Source organism: Arvicanthis niloticus, chromosome 23, assembly GCF_011762505.2.
Source record: "Arvicanthis niloticus isolate mArvNil1 chromosome 23, mArvNil1.pat.X, whole genome shotgun sequence".
Taxonomy (NCBI): Eukaryota; Metazoa; Chordata; class Mammalia; order Rodentia; family Muridae; genus Arvicanthis; species Arvicanthis niloticus.
Window position 1 is genome coordinate 8,870,556 of NC_133430.1, and position 20,436 is coordinate 8,890,991.

The following is a 20,436-nucleotide window of genomic DNA, read 5'->3' on the forward strand; positions in this document are numbered from 1 at the left end:
TAGGGGCACAAGTGTCCAAGAACCCAGACCCCAGCTGTGCCCTCCTAGAGAGCCAGTTGTTGAAGGATCAATGAGTTTATTTTTTCTTCTTAGCATCCAACGCCTCCCAGTTTGGGATTCCACAGCCGATGAGAGCTGAGGTGACACTCAACTCTGTTCCCTGTCCCTTTTCTTGGTCTGTTTTCTGTTACTGTGATAAACACTAGGTGGTTTGCAAAGAACAGGGCTTCATTCAGCTCATGGTGAAGGGCTCCATGCTACTTTGTTATGCACAGGCCAACAGGGTCAACTGACAAGACATAGCAAGCTGCCTTTGGATTTCCCTCCTTTTCTTTTTAATTAAGATATTATCATTTTGTACATAATACACGCAGGTATACAGGTATGTGGGGGGCACACATGTGCCACGGTTCACATGTAAAGGTCATAGGACAACTTTGTGGAGTTGATTCTCTCATTCTAAGCTCACATGGGTTCTGTGGGTTTGAACTTGGGTCATCAGGCTTGGTGGCAAGTGCTTTTAAGCTCTGAGCCATCTCAGTGACCTCATCAAGAATCTATATTACCTCCCATAGGTCCGACCCCAAATGTCATTAACTTATGGCTTTGAGGATGAAGTTCTCTGTTTGGGGGCCACATTTGTGTCATGCCAGCTCCTTCTTTTGCCCTTGTGAACAGTTATTCTGGCTGTAGGTTTGTCTCACAGAAACAACTGGAGGTAGCGTCAGCAGAATAATCTTTAGTCCCTGGCAGTAGAGAACTGTCTGCTAGATACCTCAGGTATGCAAAACATGTCATTCTTTGTGGTATGACAAACTTTTTTGGGGGGGAGGGGAGACATAATGCTTGCATCTACTCACCCCAGCTAGGGAGCCCATGACAGGGAGCCCATGACAGACGAAAGTAAGAATACCACCGAAGTCTAACTTGCTGAACCAACGAGTTTTATGAGGGTCACTTATAGGAGCAGAAATAATCTGAAGACAGCTACGTCACCAAAGCCCACCCCAGCATGAGTGACAGACAGATCACAAGGCTGGGAACCTGGGGCACACTGTACAGCTCAACAGGTTGGAGAGCACGCCCTTTCCAGGTGCCTCAGTTAGTCTAAATCTCTCCTAGGCAGCTTGGCTGGTTTTTGTTTCTTCTAGGCAGCTGGTTTGGTCTCGGAATCTTTTTGTGGCTTGTCATGTGTGAGAGAATTTTCTTTGCAGCTTAGCTTTCTTCTCTTATAGGGGAGACTCTCGGGTTTTATTTCTTATTCTGGCAGGGAGGGGCCTAGAGAATCTGGTCAGTTTCAGGGACTTCCTGTGGGTATTTAAAATTCTTTACTTTCCTGTTTAAAGAGTTTCCCTAAGGATAGAATATATCCATCTCGAAGAGAAACTGTCACACAATATTCGCAAACAGAAGAAAACCTGTGGTAGCCTTCACCACAGACAGGCTCCCACTGCTCTCTTTAACCTCTGTCAGCAAAAACTGTTCCTGCTGAGTCAAGGCAGCTTCTGACTTCACTTGTGCTGTTAGAATACAGCGTTTAACACCTCTGAGGCTCGGAAGTATGAGGTAGCCTAGACACACCAGCCTGAGGCTATACAACCAGTAGGTCACAGGGTCTGGTGGGAACTTGAATGTTCAAGCTTAACTCATCAGAGACTCTCCCCTACAGATGGTGCAAGTGCCAGCCCAGCCTACCTCACTTCTTTTCCGACAGATCCTTTTATCATCTGTAGGATTGATTCCAAACTATTGTAGTAGGTTGTACTTTTGGCTGCTTGCAAAACTTGACTCTCTTCTAAGACATTCCACGTGACAGGTACCCATGCAAACATAATTATCTCTACATTTTAGGAGCGAGGTTATTTTCTCACTAAAGGGACAATGTCCTTTTCCAGCCAACCACCTGCGATGTATACATTAAAGTGTTTTTTTTAAATGAACTTAATTGACATAGTTTGAAGAAGCTTAACAAATGTAACCTGTGCAGCCCACCACTATAATTACGGGGACGCATTTGTCTCTATACACTGTCTCCTACGCCCTAGGTCAACCCCTCTGCCCACAGACACAGCAGCCACAGGCTGGGGCTTTTGTGTGAGGGGAGAAACACATGCTTGTGTTCTGCCCAGCAGATTGGCAGGACCGGGTCCTGCTGCTCACCCACGTTGCTGTGATAGGACTTTGCTACGCAGCCAGTCTCTCATTCTGTATCCACTTGCCTGGCAGCGGGTGCTTGCTGAGCTCCACGGGGCTATATGAACATTTGTGTAAGTGCCGTGACCATGTGCTTTTCTATACGTAGGATCCGTGGCACAGAGGACAAGCATATGTTTAACTGTTAGGGAGTTATCAATTTCATCACTGGCTAAACCCTGTCACGCTTCAACCAGCAACCCTACACCGAGCCTTCTACACCCTACACTAGAACAGCTATGAGGCTGTGTACGTTCACTGGGGTGCAACACATGCTTTACACAGGCCTCTTTGCCATATGTTTATCTGTTTTATAACTATTTTTAAAATGAGGCTACTGTCTCTTTTTTTTTTTTTAAGCTAATGGAGGACATAGAGATAAGACCCAGTGTGGTCAGCCGACTTAAGCCACAGGTGCACCCAGGGATGCAGGATACAGAGAAGGAGCCACATACGAGGTGCATGGCCCTCACATATGTAGACTCACAGAATGCATGTTACAAGTTCAGACAACCTTCAAGTCCACGCAGCCATGTAGGGAAAGAACTTCCAGTTATATACCCTTTGTTGCTGGGAGAATGTCCCTCTCCTCCACCCCCGTTTCCCACAACCTGGATAGATGTGTGAAGGATAAAGAGATCCCACCATCTATACCTGCAAGCAAGGTTCCCCTCTGCTGCCACTGGATGATCAGAGAGAAGTAAGGAGACTAGACAGTCGTAGGAAGCATCAAGTCCAGCTCCTAACAGTTTGTGAAAGTGTCACCAAAGAACATCCTCTGCCCTGTGGTTTGTCATTGGGATATGGAAACCCCTGTGCAGTTGGAGAAGGGGGTGGCCAGGGAGGGAGTGGTAGAGAGCAGAGCCAGAAGAAGCTCAGTCCTGAGATCTGTCAGGGAGGAGGGAGTGAGGGAGGAGGGATGATGGATGAAGTGCGAGGGAGGAGGAATAAGGGAGAAGGGAGTTGGTGTCCTGAGAGAGCAGAAGCTTTGGTGGTGCAGAGCATAGCATGGACAGTGGTTTTCAGGCTGAGAGTTCCTTTTTATGGTCGACAGTGATGAGAATTCTGCTTTGCCCAGACATGTAGTACAAAATGGCAGCTGTGTGTTTAGGGCCATATCAAACACTTCTGGAGATTTCATCTTAATCCCAAGCCAGAATTCATTTAACTATTTTGATTTAAATAAAAAAAAAAAAAAATGAAACTCATCTCGGCAAACTCAAACAGTAATTTTAAAAATCAAACATTCTAACCCAGTCCAATCCAAAGACAGTCTAATTTGATTCACTCTGAGGAATGAGGGTAGGAAAATACTAGAAGGTCAGGTTTTCCAGCACTGAAATATTGTGTTCCTCAAATAGAAAAACCTCTGTGTGCACAGCGAAGACCTCACAGCCCATACAGACTATACCCTCAAGCAGGGGTTCTCAACTTCCTAATGCTGCGACCCTTTAATACAGCTCCTCCTGTTGTGGTGACCCCAACCATAAAATCATTTTCATTGCTACTTCATAACTGGGATTTAGCTACCATTAGAAATCATAATGTAAACATCTGTTTTCTGACAGCCTTATGTGACCTCAGTGAAAGGGCCATTTGACCCCACCCCATGCCCAAAGAATCATGACCCATAGGTTGAGAACCACTGGTTCAGAGTCTGAGCGGAGTTCTTTGACATGACTTTCGTTGGTGTGGGGTGGGGGCGGGGGGAGGTGTTAATGGTATGTCCTGTGCAAAATGCATCTGGTGTGTGTTCAGACCAAGCCTACAATGAAATCACAGCATGCAACACAGGTAGGCACTGCCAGGGTGACCTCAGATTTGTGTTTTGTGCACTTGATTTTGAATTGATTCTGGGTGTTTATTTTCCATAATTAACCCATGTGCTTCTGTAAGGGCAGAAAACCATATGAACAATGAAAACAGTGTGAGTCATCACGTGCAACACTGGAATCCAAGCCAGAGTGTGCCCCTGGCATTTAGTCAGCACTGTGGGGCGTGGTTATGCACAATGCAAAGTGTACAAGCTATGTGTTATGAAGAACCCATGGGCACAGGAAAAGACTTCAGATAGTGCAGGCATTAAGACCAATTGGAGCTTCAGGAAGTCACAGAGTTTCTGTACAGCAATTGATGGCACCACCATTTGAGCAAAGTGTCAGCCTACAAAAAGGAGAAAATCTTTAACAATTTTACATATATATATATATATATATATATATAATACATACATACACAGAGGGTTAGTATCTATCTATAATATACAAACAATGGCAACTTGACATTAGGAAAACAAATAACCCAGTTCAAAATGGGTTACAGAACTAAACAGAGAGTTCTCAAAAGATGAAGCACTTAAAAAAAATGTTCAGGGCTGGAGAGATGGCTCTGTGGTTAAGAGCACTGACTGCTCTTCCAGAGGTTCTGAGTTCAATTCCCAGCAACCACATGGTGGCTCACAACCATCTGTAATGGGGTCTGGCGCCCTCTTCTGGTGTGTCCGAAGAGAGCAATAGTGGTGTGTTCCTATGCATAATAAATAAATAGATAGAAATCTTTTAGAAAAGAAAAAATGTTCAACATCCTTAGCCATCCGGGGAAATGCAAATCAAAACTACTGTGAGATTTCCTTTGATCCCAGCCAGGTTGGCCAATATTAATAAAAAACAAATGACAGCTTGCAGTTTGGCAAGGGTATGGGGAAGGGGAGTACTCAGTCAGTTCTGGTAAGAGCTCAGCCACTATGGAAATCTGTGTGGAGTTTCTTCAGAAAGCTGAGAAAATCTACCACAAGACCCAGCTGTACCATTCTTTGGCATGGACCCACGGAGCTTCCTATCGCTCCAGAGATACCTGCTTGTCACTATTCACTGATGCTCTATTCATAAGAGCCAGAAATTTAAAACAGCCAACATGTCCATCAACTGACGAATGGATAATGAAAATATAATTCATGTACACAATGGGATATCATTCAGCTGTTAAGAAAAATGAAATTATAAACTCTTAAGATAAATGGTTGGAGCCAGGAAGAGCCATCCCTGCTGAGTCAACACAGCCTCAGAAAGGGAATGATCACGTTTTTCTCTTATAAGCGCGTATCATCTTTCAAGCCTTAGATACATATTTCATTTGATATGGCCATGCTATTTTTCTTCCTTGGTCTTTTGATGTGTTGGATTCCATGTATTGATCTTCAGATACCGAGCCATCCTTGTACTCTTGGGATGAGTCTGGGTTGCTCATGATGATAACTCTGTACAGGGTTGGGTTTTATTTGGCAGTATGTCCTTGGAGGCTTTTGATCCTGTGTTCATGGGGGACACGTTGGCTTGATGGTTTTCCTTTCTTGTATCTGTCTTTTGGGGTTTTAGTAGAATGCTTGCCTCGTAGCGTGCATCAGGGAGCACCTCCACTGCTCGGGTATCTGAGAGCGGTTGTAGCACGTTAGTGTCATATCGTCTCTGTTTGGAGGGACTTCTCAGTGAACTCTCTGGACCAGGTTCTTTACTTTGTTCCTTTGTTTTGCTTTCAGACTTCTTTAATGGGAGCACGCCTGCTGAGATGGATGACTTCCAGTGTAAGTTCTGTTACACCTGATTTCAACGAAGGCCATTTTCATCTATGTTATCCAGATGTGCAGCACAGCATAGCAAAGTCTAACGTTGTTTGAAGTATATTCCTTCATCTCCCATTTGTGCCCTAATGACACGGCAGTGTTAGTATTTCATTTCTGCTCTTAGTCCTCTGTCTCTATGAGAATCTAGACAAGTACATAGATATGAAATAGAAATTGAAGGGAGGGGGGCGCTCTGGGAAGAAGGGACTACTGGGAGTTAGAGACCAGGACAGAAGAGAGTAATGCATCTTAATCATATATGACAATGTCACAATGAAACCTACTACTTTTATAATAAACACAGACTAATAAAATTTTTAAAAATCAGATACTAGAGAAGTGGCTCAGTCAGTAAAATGTTTGCCTTGCAAACACAGAGATCTGAGCTTTATCTCCAGAACCTACATAAAACTGCTGCTCAGGGGGTGGGGGTGTGCCTCAGATCTTAGCACTGGGGAGGTAGAGACTGGAGGCTCCCTGAGGCTTGTGCCAGCCAGTCTAGCCTAACTGATGAGTTTCGAACCAATGGAAGATCTTGTCTTAAGGGAGATGGATGGTGTTCTGATGGCACCTTACGCTGCTCTTTGGCTAGTCTACTCTTTGTCTCTGTCTCTCTCTGTCTTTCTGTCTCTCTCTGTCTCTCTGTCTCTCTCTCTCTCTCTCTCTCTCTCTCTCACACACACACACACACATACACACACAAATAATAAGTATATTAATAAGTAAATATTTTCTATCTTTGAAGAAGAACAGAAAAAAAAAACCCTTTAACTGTAGCTGTGTTCAGATTTACAGTACACCTACTAATCTGCTGGCTCCACTCTCAAGTGACACCATGCTGTTACATGGAGCATGCTGGTCCTTTGTAAAAGCACACTCAGTTCCTCTCTGTTGTCCTGGCCACACAGACACCACTCATCCCGTGTACCGCTCAAGTTAATCACTAGAGATACTGCTCCAGCTGTTTTGAACCAACTATTATTTGTCAAATCACTGAAGAAATGAAAATATTTGAGATTGGAGAGATAGCTCTGTGGTTAAGAACATTGGCTGTTCTTCCAGAGGACTTGGGTTCAATTCCCAGTATGCATGTAGCAGCTCGCAAGTGTCTGTAACTCCAGCTCCAGGGGATCTGTTGCCCTCTTCTGGCCTCTTCAGGTACTGCATGGTTGTCATACATAGATGTAGGCAAACACTCATACACATAAAATAAAAAATACAAAGTTTCAGGCATTTTAAAGAAACACGAAAATACTGCATGTTATCATTTTGTATCTCTTCTCCAACATTCCTCCTGTGTATAGGTTTGAATCTTTCAACCTAATTGTTTTCCTTTCTCTGAAGAACTTTCCAGGCAAGTCTATTGATGGCAAATGTTTTCTTTCTTTCCTTTTTATTTGAGAAAAGATTTCCTCTTGGCTTTTGGATGATAACCTTCATGGATAAAAAAATTCTACACTGGTGGATTATTATTTTTCTCTTAACAGTTTGAAGATTCCAGTTTGCTGTCTTGTTGCTTTTATGGTTTCTCTGATCTTCTTAAAAAAAATTTTATTTAATTTTTTTCCGGTTTTGAGTATTGAACCCGGGGATCCCAAACACATCAGGCAAGTTACAGGGTGTTTTTTCCTGCTCATTCAGATGTGTGGCACCTTTTCACTGGATGCTGGATCTTACTCAGATTAGAATATCATCTTGTTTAGTTGGTTGTTTGTTTGTTTTTTTTTACCAAGTACTAAAGTTTATTTTAGCAGGCAGCTAAGTTTCTTTTTTAAGGTTAGGTGTTTTTCTGTCTTGTAAGCATGTTTAAATTTTCTGGTAGGGCATGGTAACATATATCTGTAATTCTAGCACTTAAGAAACTGAGGCAGGAGAGTCCTGAGTTTGAGGGCAGTCCGGGCTACATAAGAAAACCAAATCTCAAGAAGAAGTGGGAAGAAAGAAAGGAGGAAGAGGAAGAGGGGAAAGGGAGGAAGAGGAGGAAGGGAGGAAGAGGAGGAAGGGAGGAAGAGGAGGAAGGGAGGAAGGGAGGAAGGGAGGATGGGAGGAAGGAGGAAGGGAGGAAGGGAGGGAGGGAGGAAGGGAGGAAGAGGGAAAGAAGGGACATTGTTGTCTAAAGTTAGCTGAGCCTCACGTTCTGAGGATTCCTAAAAGTCCCAGGGTTCCTTAAGGTCCCTCTACTCTGACTGAAGTGAATTCAGCTTTATTCTATCCCTGAATGAGCCCTGGGAATTGTTTAGTTTGCAGCACTCCTGTGCTTTCTGCCCAGCTTTGTCACATCTGCCCCATGCATATGCAGCTGTGAGTGTTTAAAGGGAGTCCTGTGCTCATAGCTCCCTCCTTCCTTCCTGATACCCAGATCTGTAAGTACCAGCTACTTCAGCATCTCCCAACTTCAGCTGCTTCGTCAGTGGCAACCCCTGCTCCTCTCCTGTCCACTCCCCACAGTGCCTCTGTCAGGCAGCTGGACTCCTTGCTGCTCATTCTCCCAGAAATGGCCACCTCCTGTGCTCTGCCCCATTGTCCACTTGTTCCCCGAAAGAGCCAGTTCAGAACCAGTGGCTCCTTCAGAAGCAAAACACTCCAACATTCAGTGCACAGGGCAAATAGAACTGTTAGTTTTTATCTATTTACTTTAAATTTTAAGTTTATATGTATGTGTGTGTGCTTGCTTGTATGTATGTGCAACCACATGCATGAAGTTGACTGTGGATACCAGAAGAGGGGGTTAGAGACTAGAGTGACAGGCAGTTGTCGAGAGCCACAAGATGTGGGTTCAAAGGAATCAACTCTGGGTCTGATGTAAGAGCAGCAAGTGCTCTTAGCTATGGAGCCATCTTTCCGGCCCCAGCATTAGTTTTATTTAGAGAATCTAATAAATGAGAGGCTGGGGAAATGGTCTAGTTGGTAAAATGTTTGATGTGTAAGTATAAAGAAGTGAGTTCAGACAGAAACTGAAGGAGGGGCCATCTGCAGACTGTTCCACCTGGGTATCCATCCCATGTGCAGTCACCAAAGGTAGTCACTGATGTGAATATCAGGAAGTGCATGCTGACAGGAGCCTGATATAGCTGTCTGCTTAGAGGTCTGCCAGAGCCTGACATATACAGAGGTGGATGCTCACAGCTAACCATTGAACTGATCATGGGGTTCCCAATGGAGGAGTTAGAGAGAAGACTGAAGGAGCTGAAAGGGTTTGCGGCCCCATGAGGAGAGCAACAGTACCAACTAACCAGAGCTCCTCAGGGTCTAAATCATCATCCTGGGAGCACATGGGGAGGAACCCATGGCTCCAACTGTATATGTAGGGGAGGATGGCCTTGTTGAGCATAGGTGGATGAGGAGATCCTTGGTACCATGAAAGCTGGATGCCCCAGTGTGGGGGAATTCAAGGGTGGAGAGGTGGGAGTGGGGGATGGGTGTGGGCACATCCTCATAGATGCAGGAGGAGGGGGGCTAGGATAAGGGGGTTCCTGGGGGGAGGATGGGGTAAGGAGATAACATCTGAAATGTAAATAAAATATTCATTAAAAAAAAAAAAAAAAAACTGAGTTCAACCCCTGAAGCCACATGAAAAAGCCAGGCACAGTGTTCAAACCCATAATCCTGGAGAATTAGAGATGTGGAATTTGCAGGGCTCCCTGGCCAACCCCCCAACACCTAGCCTAATCAGCTAGTCCCAGGTTCTGTCTCAACAAACAAGGTGGGCATCTCCAATGACCTCCTCATACATATGTTGTACACACATGAACACGCACTCACCTGCTTGTGTGAACACATACTCTGAAGGTTGCTCCTTTCCCTACATAGGAAATACGCATTAGGCCATAGCATTGGGATGGTAGAAGCTTGTCGTGTCTGGACAACAGGAACAGGGTAGCTAACGAGGGAGGGAACCAGCTCAGAGAAACTGTCAGTGTCCAGAGCTTATGTCAGTACACAGAGAAGGAGCCAGCAGACCCTTTTCTGTCTAAAGTCACAGGGTCCCTATAGCAGACCCTGTGGTGCCTGTGACAATGGGAGACACAGTACTGTACCGCTATCTGAAGCTCCAGGGCTCTTTCCTGTGGAGCAGCAGTGGGGCTGAAAGATACTGACACCCGTGGAAAAGAATGCAGCAGAAGTCATCCTACAGCAGAGCGGACTTGGGTTTCCTCAGTAAAGATGGCAGGAAGCCTTAGTACATCCTTCTGATGAACACTGGCTTAAGAGGAAAGCAAGCACCAGGCTTCTCAAGTGGAGGGTCCTGTCAAAGTCCCTCAGCAATGGCTGTGCCTGTGCTCTCCTGACGCTCAGAGGGGACCATGAACAGCCGGGCTCAAGGATCACACAAAGTTTAAAGATTAAGTATGAACTGGTTTGTGTATTTGTCTTATCTTAAAGAATTTCCTTTTGTAAACGAGACTCTGAGGTGGTTTACAAGTGCCCTTTTCGGGTTTAGGGACGAGAGAGGTGGACTGGGAATCTGAAACCCAAAGGTCACCGAGGGTTTTGTTTTAGGGCTAGTTCTCTGTGGACGGTCTGCCCTGAGTGTGTCAGTAGTATCGAGGGGTTCCTGACTCTCGACCAATGAGACACGTAAATGAGGTCTCTGGGTAAGGGGCACTGCTCCCCGGAGACCTCAGTTTTCTCTGCTTCCCCCCTTGATAGAACTCTCACATCCTATGGTCTTTTCTTTTCTTTTCTTTTCTTTTCTTTTCTTTTCTTTTCTTTTCTTTTCTTTTCTTTTTAATTTATGACCCTTTGCAAACTTCTGTCTCACACAGCCCAACCCTTCAGGCCACATCTGGCCCGCAGGCTATCCCTCGCTAGCAGCAGAATAAGCAATTCACAGAGGAAAGTTAAAATTATCAGTGCACATAAGAAGAGTGCACAGCCGCCCTAATAATCAAATAAACACCATTTATGGCTCCTAGAAGTACATTTCACACCAATCTGATGCGTAAAAATTGAAAAGGCCCACGACATCGAGAGAGAAGGCGGGGGGGGGCGGGGGGAGCTACAGTTCACACCCGCTGCTGGTTAGGGTGTGTGAATTAATTCAGCCACTTTGGAAAGCAATTTGTCCATATCCAAAGCAGAATTGGAATTGGAAATGCGTGTTCACAGAGACTCCGTGATGCCACTTCCACGTCTATTATCCAGAGAGAATTGCTCGTAATTGCAGTATTGTTTGTAATAGGAAAGTAAATTGGAAACAACTTCCGTCTACAGGCACTCGCATGGGCATGGTTACATCTCGGGGAAAACATACTGTTGAGTGCAAAAGCAAGCCCTGGTGCAGGAGCATTTATGAAAATGTTTCACAACACACTGCTAACAACACTATGAATTATTCATGCCTACCTCTTTCTGTAGGTGTAAACATGCGAGAAGAAGAAGCTGGGGGGAAAGTAACCCCAATTTTAGAGGTGGGGGTGAATTAACATTTCCTGCAGTGACAAGAATGTCCTGGGGATGGGGACAGGATGGAAACCTCATCTTCCATCTTCTCTTTCTCTTAGGATATTAACACCTGTCACACATGGTGGCCGTATAAGGGGTCATGTCATGTCCTTCTCTTGTCTCTCAGAGTCCTATGAAAGAATGGTCTAGACAACACAGTGCCGCTTGCATCTGTAAGCATGTAGTTTAAGTAATTATTTTTTCCTTTTTAAGAGGGAGATGTGTCAGGAAAGTGGCCTTGCTACCCCAGTGCCCTTGGCTGTCTGATTATAGCCAGGAGGCTCCTTCTCTGGGGTTTGGCTTAGACAGCTGTGGAGTAACGGCCACAAAGTTTCAAAACACAGGTTCCTGTGGAGTGTCCCTGGCCTTTATTCAGTTTAATCCAGTGGAGGAGATTGGAAAACACAAGAGCGGGTCACCATGCAGGGGCCAGGTGCAGAGGGATGGCGGGCAACATTCCGCAGGTGTGTGACTTCTATTTGGGAGGACAGGGTTCTGGAGCCAGTGCAGATGCTTCAGAATGTGAGTGGGCGGAGTGAATTGACAGCCTGCTGAAAATCCGTGGTGACAGTAAATCCTCTGTTACATGCATTTTAGCCTAATTTTAAAAATGCATCTTGTTGAGGAAGACACCTCCCACTTCATCCTTTGTCACCTCGTGTTTAAGGTGCTGGGTGACACAGGGAACTATGGGATTACTTTGTGGTTGCATGGCTGTGGAGAGTTGAAGGCAGGCTCTCACAACTTTTGTCCTGATTACCTGACTTTTGTGTGTGTGTGTGTGTGTGTGTGTGTGTGTGTGCATGTGCATGTGCACACATGTGCATATATGTAGACTGACATTAGGTGTCCTCTTTAATCCCTGTCCACCTTGTTTTGTGAGACAGGGTCTGTCACTGAACCTGAAGCTTGCCTTTCTGGCTGGACTGGCTGACTGCCGAGGCCTGGGGGCCCTCCATACTCCCCTGCCGCAGTGCTGGTATTACAAGCATGTCGGATGCTTATATGGGTGCCGGGGATCCGAACTCAGGTCTTCAGGCTAGGATTCGGAACACTTTACATATGGAGTCATATCCCAACCAGTTTTAGCCTGCCCTCCAGTCACTGGGACCTGGACCTGCCAGGCTCTGGGTCCTGCTCAGGAAACCAGTAGGCCCTGGACCCTCTTTTCCTGAAGAGCCAGGTTCTGTTCTGGGCAGCAGCACCAGTGTTCAGCAAAGCCATTAGGCTACCAGGCTCTCAGCAGAGAAAGAGAGAAAAGGCAGCATACTATCCAATTTCAGTGGCACAGGCTGGGGGATGGTTGGCACCCTCTTGCCCCAGAAAGCAAAGATGCATTAATATAAATTAGAAGACTCTCTGGGGCAGAAGCGGAGGGGGTGGGAAGGCTCCCGGCAGGCTTCTCCATCTCAATTGCCACTTTGTCAGGGTCCATCAGAGAGAAAAATCAGCCCGGGGCTTTTAATGTGCAGTTTGGAGAATTAGTTTCAATTAGCAGAGGGACATTTTAAATCTCGGGAAATAGTCAGCCTTCATGGACTCCATTTAGCATGTAAAAGCCATTCTCAATATTAATAGAATCATAGCATGTAAAATGAGAAGGGACCTTAGAGATGACCCTGGGCCCGCCTCTATTGTGTACTGGGCACTGAGTGATTTTGTCTACATGCAGATCTGTTGAGAGGGAGGACAGGGACTCAGAAGTCAGCCACTGGGTCCTCATGCCTGGTCTTCTTTCCAGGCATGCTCCAGCCTTCTTTTTGTGCTGTGGGGTTGGGGTAGGGTGGCTCATATGTCTAGTTGTGTGTGTGATTGTGGATGTGTGTTTATCAGTGGCAGTGTAACAAAATGCAATGGGTTCATATACTGACGAAAAAAGAAAAAAAAAAAAAAAGAAAGAAAGAAAGAAAACATACAGCCAGGACACCAAAGTGCAGGAGGACAAAATACCTGCAGCAGGTAATGAGGACACAGGGGCCATTTTCACAACAATGTTCTTCTCAAACAAAGGATCATGGGACTGTGTGTGTGTGTGTGTGTGTGTGTGTGTATGTATGTGTGTATGAGTGTATATGTGAGTGTATGCATGTATATGTGTGTATGTATGTGTATGTGTGTATGTATGTATGTGTGTAATGTGTATGTATGTGTGTGTAAGTGTGTGAGTGTGTGTGTATGTATGTATGTGTGTATGTATGTATGTGTGTATGTGTGTGTATGTATGTGTGTATAAGTGTGTGAGTGTGTGTGTATGTGTGTGTGAGTGTGTGTGTATGTATGTGTGTATAAGTGTGTGTGTGTGTATGTGTATGTGAGTGTGAGTGTGTGTGTGAGTATGTGTGCATGTGTGTGTATGAGTGTATTGTGTGTATTGCATACACATGTGAGCATAAAATGTTTGTCTGTGTGTGTGTGTGCATGTAGAGGCCAGAGGTCAGCTTTAGGCACCTTCCTCTATGACCTTAATTTTTTGACACCTTAATTTTTGAGACAGAGTATTTCCCTAAACTTGGGGCTCCCTGTTTCACTGGATTGGCTGACTATGGAGACCTGCTCTATTTGTCCTCACCAGACCTGTCCTCAGCACCCAGGTTACAGGATGTGCCACCACACCCAACTTTTAAAAACAGGTCTGAGCGCAGATCCTGGTGTTTGGGTTGTACTGTCCCAGACACTGTTCACCCAGCCTGGGTGCACGAGTTCACTCTACTCCATAGCCCAGGAGCAAACCTGTGTGGACCCCTCTGGCCCTGTTCCAGGAGCTGTAAGACGGAGTTCACGCTACCACCTTGTGGGACATTTGTTCCAATGGGAAATTGGATAAACCGTCCACTTTTTTTGTAAGACGTCGACATCAAGGGCAGCTCAAGATGAGATGTGGTCCTGGCTTCCCCATGTTGCATCGTGTAGCACCTGGTCCTGCAGTAGAAAAGCTGGGGCTAGGAAGGTGGCTCCATCAGTAAAGTGCCTGCTGAGCAAGTAGGAGACCCAGAGTCCTGTCACCTTGTAGAGAGGATGGGCCCTGGTGGCACATGCTTGTCATCTAAAGCTGGAGGTGTGGGGACAGGACCAATCCCTGGTGCTCACTTAGCAGCCTGTGAGTTCCAGAGAGAGAGAGAGAGAGAGACAGAGAGAGATAGACAGAGAGAGAGAGAGAGACAGACAGAGAGAGAGAGAGACAGAGAGACAAAGACAGAGAGACAGAGAGAAAGACCCTACTTCATACAAGTTGGAGAGTAACTAAGGAAGACACCGAAGGCTAGAGTTTCCATGCATATGTACATATGCATTATACATTCATGTATACACACAGAGAGAGACCAGAGAGAAAGAAACAGAGAGACAGAGACAGGGACAGAGAGAGACAGAGACAGAGACAAAGAAATAGAGACAGGGACAGAGAGAGAGAGAGACGGAGGCAGAGAGACAAGAGACAGAGGCAGAGAGGGACAGAGACAAGGAAAGAGACAGAATCAGAGAGAGACAGAGACAGAGAGACAGAGAGGCAGTGAGACAGAGAGACGGAGACAGGGACAGAGAGAGACAGAGGCAAAGATAGAGACAGAGAGACAGAGACCAGGACAGAGACAGACAGAGAGAGAGAGAAGGCCCTGCATGCTCAGTCCCTCACACTGCCACCTCCTTTTGAGAAATGACCTCATAGTTTATCTTTTTCTCTGCTTAGAGGCAGGGACCCTTTGTCTTTAATCAACACAAGGTAATTTAGTACCCCCTCCTACCAGTCAGCCAGGAGAAACCGAGCCATTCATTTCTCGAAGGCGCCAAGGAAATGTTTTATTTGTTGTTCTACAGACATATTGAGAAGGCTGAACCAGGAAAAAAAACCCAACTATGCGCAACTATGCTAACTCCCTTGTTTACCACAGTGGCTTGGTAAAAATTAACTGCTGTGGTCAAGGTTATCTTTCCTTTGTGGCTCCACTGGTGAGCTGAGGTGTGATTGGTGGGAGAACAAAGTGCAAACATGTTTACCAGAGACATATCTGTCAGAGGATGTGTTTCAACTGTACGTTGATGGGGGTCAATTGTGCAACCAGAAGCCTGGGATCACATAGGTAAATAAAAAACAAGATTTGGTGGTGATTTGGGTTTTATTCTGCCTGTGGTTAGCTTCGGTACCCTTGTCCGAACTGCTGGGTGTGTATGTGCCTGTTCTTTAGTAGAATGATCTGGAAACAGGTGCCAATCATTCCTGTGATCTTTATTAAGCATCTATGCCCCTCCCTCCTTAAGGAAAGCATCCTGTGCATATCCCTGATTCCCATGACAACAGCTGTCCAGACTCTTTCCTTTAGAGGCATGCCAAGTGGCCCACGGTGGCCCACAGGTGGCCTGGAGCTGCTTTGTCACCAAGAATCACCAGTGCCAGAAGTTACCTTTGCTCCCTGGGAAGAACACCTGCCTTTTTGGAAAGTATATTTATTTTATAAGAAGAAAGAAGTGGGATGTCACTGTCCACTTCAGGTGGTGGCTGCTTGAATCTGGGAGTAGAGGGCACAAAAGTCCCAGGGAAGTTTGAGAGTCCTAAGCCTACCTTCTGCAGGAGTGATCTGGGGGCTGGACAGGAATTGGGTAATCACAGACACACTTTCCTGCCGCCGCCCGGGGTGACTTATCAGTTGGTAGTCATCAGCCAGCCATCCTCTGCCGGTTACTCTGGTCAGTGGGAGACCTGGGAAGGAGCAGGATCCAACAGCGAGTTGTTGTGCAGGTACTAGTGAACTTCGATCCCTATCAGTGGGGTCCTGGAGCACCCCACTGAGCACACTCAGGATAGAGGCTGCTCTGCTGCCTCCTGTTCACAGATCTGCAGCGATCTTTTAGAGGTGTGGGGCAGGGAGTGGTACTCTACCATCCTATTCGGGTAGTGGAAGCTGTAGTTGGGGCATTCTTCCAAGTCAGGTGCTCAGTAGTCATAGGAGACCCCTGAATTCTCCCACCAGTACTTCTGGGGTGGAGGTGCCATGTCCTCCACAGTGTTGAGAGAGGCCAGTGTGTAGAATCTCATTATTTTGCAATCCATTCCATTAGAGAAGTGAGCACAGGGCATGCATGCTGTTCATTAACTCATGGCTGAGGCTAATAGCATTGCAAGACCCCATTCCCACAGTATACACTGCAGGGTGTTGGCTCATTACAGGGCATGCTCCTGACACAGGCAACGGGACTCTGCAGACCTTCTGGGACCTCCTTTTGAGCTACCCGAAGAGACCTGAAGGTTGAGACTTAGATAATAGTCCTGGGGAAAATCAAGTCTACCTCAGGCATGCTCAGGAGACACTGGGAACAAGCAAGGCTTAGGGAAGGCTCTGCATAGCGGAACTGGGAATCGAAAGAAGCCGGTCACAAAGGGACAGTGTGTTAGGGAAAGAGGCCAAGAGACCAAGAGTTTGTCCATCAGGAAATTGATCAAGCAATCTCTTTGAAGACATTATTTTTGTTTAGAGGTGGTGGTGGTGGTTGTTATTGGTTCGGGGTTTATGAGTTGTTGCTTTGAGTAGTGTCTTAGATGGAATAGTGTCTTATGATGAAACACCATGACTAAAAGCAGCCTAGGGGGAGGGGGAAAGGTTTATTTGGCTTACAGATCCACCGTCACTGCTCATCATCAAAGGAAGTTGGGACAGGAATTCAGGGAAGGAACCGGAGGCAGGAGCTGATTCAGAGGCCGTGGAGGGGTGCTGCTAACTTTCTTCTAGAACCCAGAGATGGCACCTCTCACAATGGGCTGGGCCTTCCCCCCACCCCCACCCCCACCCCATCAATCACTCATCAAGAAAATGTCCCACAGGCTTGCCTACATCCTCATCTTATGAAAGCATTTTCTTAACTGAGATTCCTTCCTCTTTTCTGGGTCAACTTGACACAAAACTGCCCAGCACAGTTGTTTTGTTGTTGTTTATATGATTGGGGGTTTTGTTTGTTTGTTTGTTTGTTTTCGAGGCTGGGCCTCATACTCCTGGTTGACCTCCAACTGCTTATACACCCCTTTTCATCATCCTGTCTCTCCACCTTCAAGTGATGGGGTCTGACGTGCGGGATTGCAACCAGGAGGTTCATATCTGCCAAAAAGCACTCTATTAACTGAGCTATGGCCCTACTGGCCCTCCCCCACCCCATTGTGGGCATTATTTACTGATCCGATAGATTCATCCCCCATCATTAGGTACAATGTCCCCACTGTATGTGCTTGGTTCAGGTCTGGGAACACAGTGAGTGATCAGTCACCAGCCTTGACCTTGGCTAGTGGCCCCTTCTCCCATCCAGTGATGCTGGGCTCAGTCTCTTTTTCACTCCTACCTCAGTCTTTCCTGGTGAAGGGTCTCCGGATACTATAGAGACACGCCTCCTTATACCTCCCTTGCCGGGGCTGATCCAGAATAAGCTATGATAAGGCCAGCTGATGATTATGTCAACTTTGGGACACAGAAGCGGCGAATTGACAGATCCCAGAGATTCTGTAATGGACACTTTTAGAGCGGGTCATTAATCTCTCCACAGTGGCCTCCTCAGAACCCACACTTTCACCGAGTCTTGAAGGGCAGTCAGGATCTCTCTGGAATAGGGTGTCATCAGGGTATTCAGGCTTAACGAAACAGATCCTTTCAGCATCCCCTTGAAAGGGCAGGGAGACCGCTGCGGGTGGACTTGGAAATAAGGCTCCCTTTTGCAAAGAAGAGGAGACCTGGCTCCATCTGAAGAACGTCAGAGTGGAGGAAAGCAGTAACCAACCAGTTCCCACCATGCCTCAGAGTCAGGACAACACCAGTCAGAAGCATGACCCCAGGAAGGCTTTGTGGAGCAGGCTGCAGGAGCAAAGAGGACTCACGGCTGTCTTTGGGAGCAAGAGAGGATGCTGGGGGAAGCCTGCCAGACGTGGAACCGATGTGGACCTCGCACATAATAAAGCCGACAGGCCGGCCCAAAGGCACGCACTGTACTCTCAAGCCATCTTAAATTTTGCCAAAACCCCAGGGTTTGTGCCAGAAAGAAGACCTCGAGTCGGAGGTGGAGGCGGGGTGGGGTGAGGGCAGTGGGTATTGTTGTTTCATAACATGCTAAGCTAATTTATTTGTTTTGACTTGCGCCTTTTAAACAGGGTTTCATCATTTAATGTGTTTTCCATCTTATCCTGTTACACGGGCAGGAACCCTTGTATTTGTTTACTCGCGGAAGGCTTCCCAGTCCCAAAGTCCCATTTAGTGAGCCGGGCAGGGAGATGGTATTTTGATAGCATGTGCTTGCCCGTGCCTTGCTGCCTTCTCCATTTTCACTCCCCTTGGTGAGCGGGACCACCGCCATCACATTTCGGGTACTTCTGCCCTAGTGTGAATTCCAGGCAGGAGCATGGGCAGACCTTGTCGCTGCCGCTGCCACTCTAATGCATTGCCCTCTAGGTAGAACAGCTTCTCTGCGGGGGGAGGGGGGAGAGGGATGGAGGGGGGGTGTAGGATGGCCAGACCGGCTTTCTGCTCCTGCTGGACACTCCCAGCAAGATGCTAAACAGAGACGTGGGAGTGAATGAACTCAGCTAAGGAGATTTACTGTTGTCCAAGCCACCATCTTGGTATGGCCATGTCTTACCAAACTGAAAGCAAGCCTTCTGGCACAAACCCTGGGGTTTTGGCAAAATTTAAACAAGTAAAACTCCAAGTGATGCCTGTGTGATTCCAGGAAGGGGGATTGTGGGGGCTTTTGGACATGCTTAATCTTAAGTTTGTTAAGCACGACAGGACTGTCATCAAAACAAAAATAGTTTAACTTCTTTTTCTAAAGGTATATACAGTTTTACGTTTTATGTGTATGGCATTTTGCCCAGCTGCACAGCACTGTGTACATGCAGTGCCCGTTAAGGTCAAAAGAGGTGATTGGATCCCCTGAACTGGAGCTACAGAGGCTGAGAACTGACGTGAGATGCTGGGAAAGACCCAGGTCCTCTGCAAGAGCAGTCAGTGTTCCCAGTTCCCGGGTCTCCTCTCCAGCCCATGAGATGTGTAATGTTCAACCGGCTGAAAACAGCTCCCTTTCCTAATGGAGGCTTAAGAAAGAATAAAAACAAAAGTTAAAGAGAAAATAATGGCTCGGAACAGCTGAAGTAAATCTGATTGTAACAGCAATTACAAGGCATGTAAATTGGTTGAATCAATTAAAAGAAAGCCTTTCGCTTTAGATTAAAAAAGAAAAAGAGGACATTGCTAATAAATTGTTTCAGGAGAGGGGCTTAAAATAAAAGGATGAAAAACGCGGACATGTACAGCCAAAGTAAGTTTAAGGTACTGATCATTTGTGGGCCTATTGTTTTATTTTTTTACAGTACAATTACATTTTTTCACATTTCCCTTTCTTTCCTCAACCTCCCCAGTACCCCACAACCCCCAGTCCTTTCAAATTCATGACCTCTTTTTTAGTAGTTATTGTTTTACACACACACACACACACACACAGAGAGAGAGAGAGAGAGAGAGAGAGAGAGAGAGAAAGGAGAGACAGACAGACAGACAGACAGACACAGACACAAAGAGATACACAGAGACATACAGACAAACACACACACACAGAGACATACACACACAGATACACACATACCTACACACACACACACACACCTGCTGAGCCCCTTTGGTGTTGGATAACCAGTTAGGGAGCCCCTCCCTAGGGAAGACTAACCCTGCCCTCAGCATCCCTTAGTTGTCAGTAGTCATTTGTGTAGGAGTGGGGCCCTGCAAGATTCTCCCTCCTACAGTCTCATATCTATCCATGATGTCTTTGTTCAGGCCTGGTTTAGGCAGCTATATTGTTAAGTTACCCTGGGTGAAAAATTTCCACTATTTCTAGGACACACAGTCTCACAGCTGACTTCCTGGTCCTCTGTCCCTGACAAGCTTCCCGCTTCTGAGACGTTCCCTGAGCCTCAGGCATAGGAGTTATATCCGCCGAGGCTCGGCTCCCTGGGATCAGTTGCTCTCCCCGTTTTAATCAGTCTGTGTCTGCTGCAAAGAGAAGCTTCTTTAATGAGAGTAAGAGCTATACTTGTCGGTGACTAGAAGGACAAGTATTTAGAACACAGGAATTGCGCTGGCTTAGTGAAGTGCTGGTAGCAGATTCTCCTCTGGGATCCATGACCTCCTTACCCCTTAGTAGTAGGTTTCCAGTAGCTG

At 46.3% G+C, this 20,436-nt stretch overlaps 2 long non-coding RNA genes across 4 annotated transcripts in view; one reads left to right on the forward strand and one right to left on the reverse strand.

Moving 5' to 3' along the window:
• Positions 1-4,099: 4,099 nt before the first annotated feature.
• LOC143436612 (uncharacterized) lies at positions 4,100-15,085 on the reverse strand. Its single transcript, XR_013106510.1, has 4 exons — positions 14,998-15,085; positions 13,988-14,176; positions 9,575-9,614; positions 4,100-4,356 (listed from the first exon to the last, which is right to left on the reverse strand). It is a non-coding gene; the product is annotated as an uncharacterized LOC143436612 (long non-coding RNA).
• A 784-nt stretch (positions 15,086-15,869) lies between these two features.
• LOC143436773 (uncharacterized) overlaps positions 15,870-20,436 on the forward strand; it is a 60,063-nt gene continuing 55,496 nt past the window's right edge. For all 3 annotated transcript variants that reach the window (XR_013106571.1, XR_013106573.1, XR_013106572.1), the window contains exon 1: positions 15,870-15,989. This is a non-coding gene — a long non-coding RNA (uncharacterized LOC143436773). The remainder of the gene's footprint in view (positions 15,990-20,436) is intronic.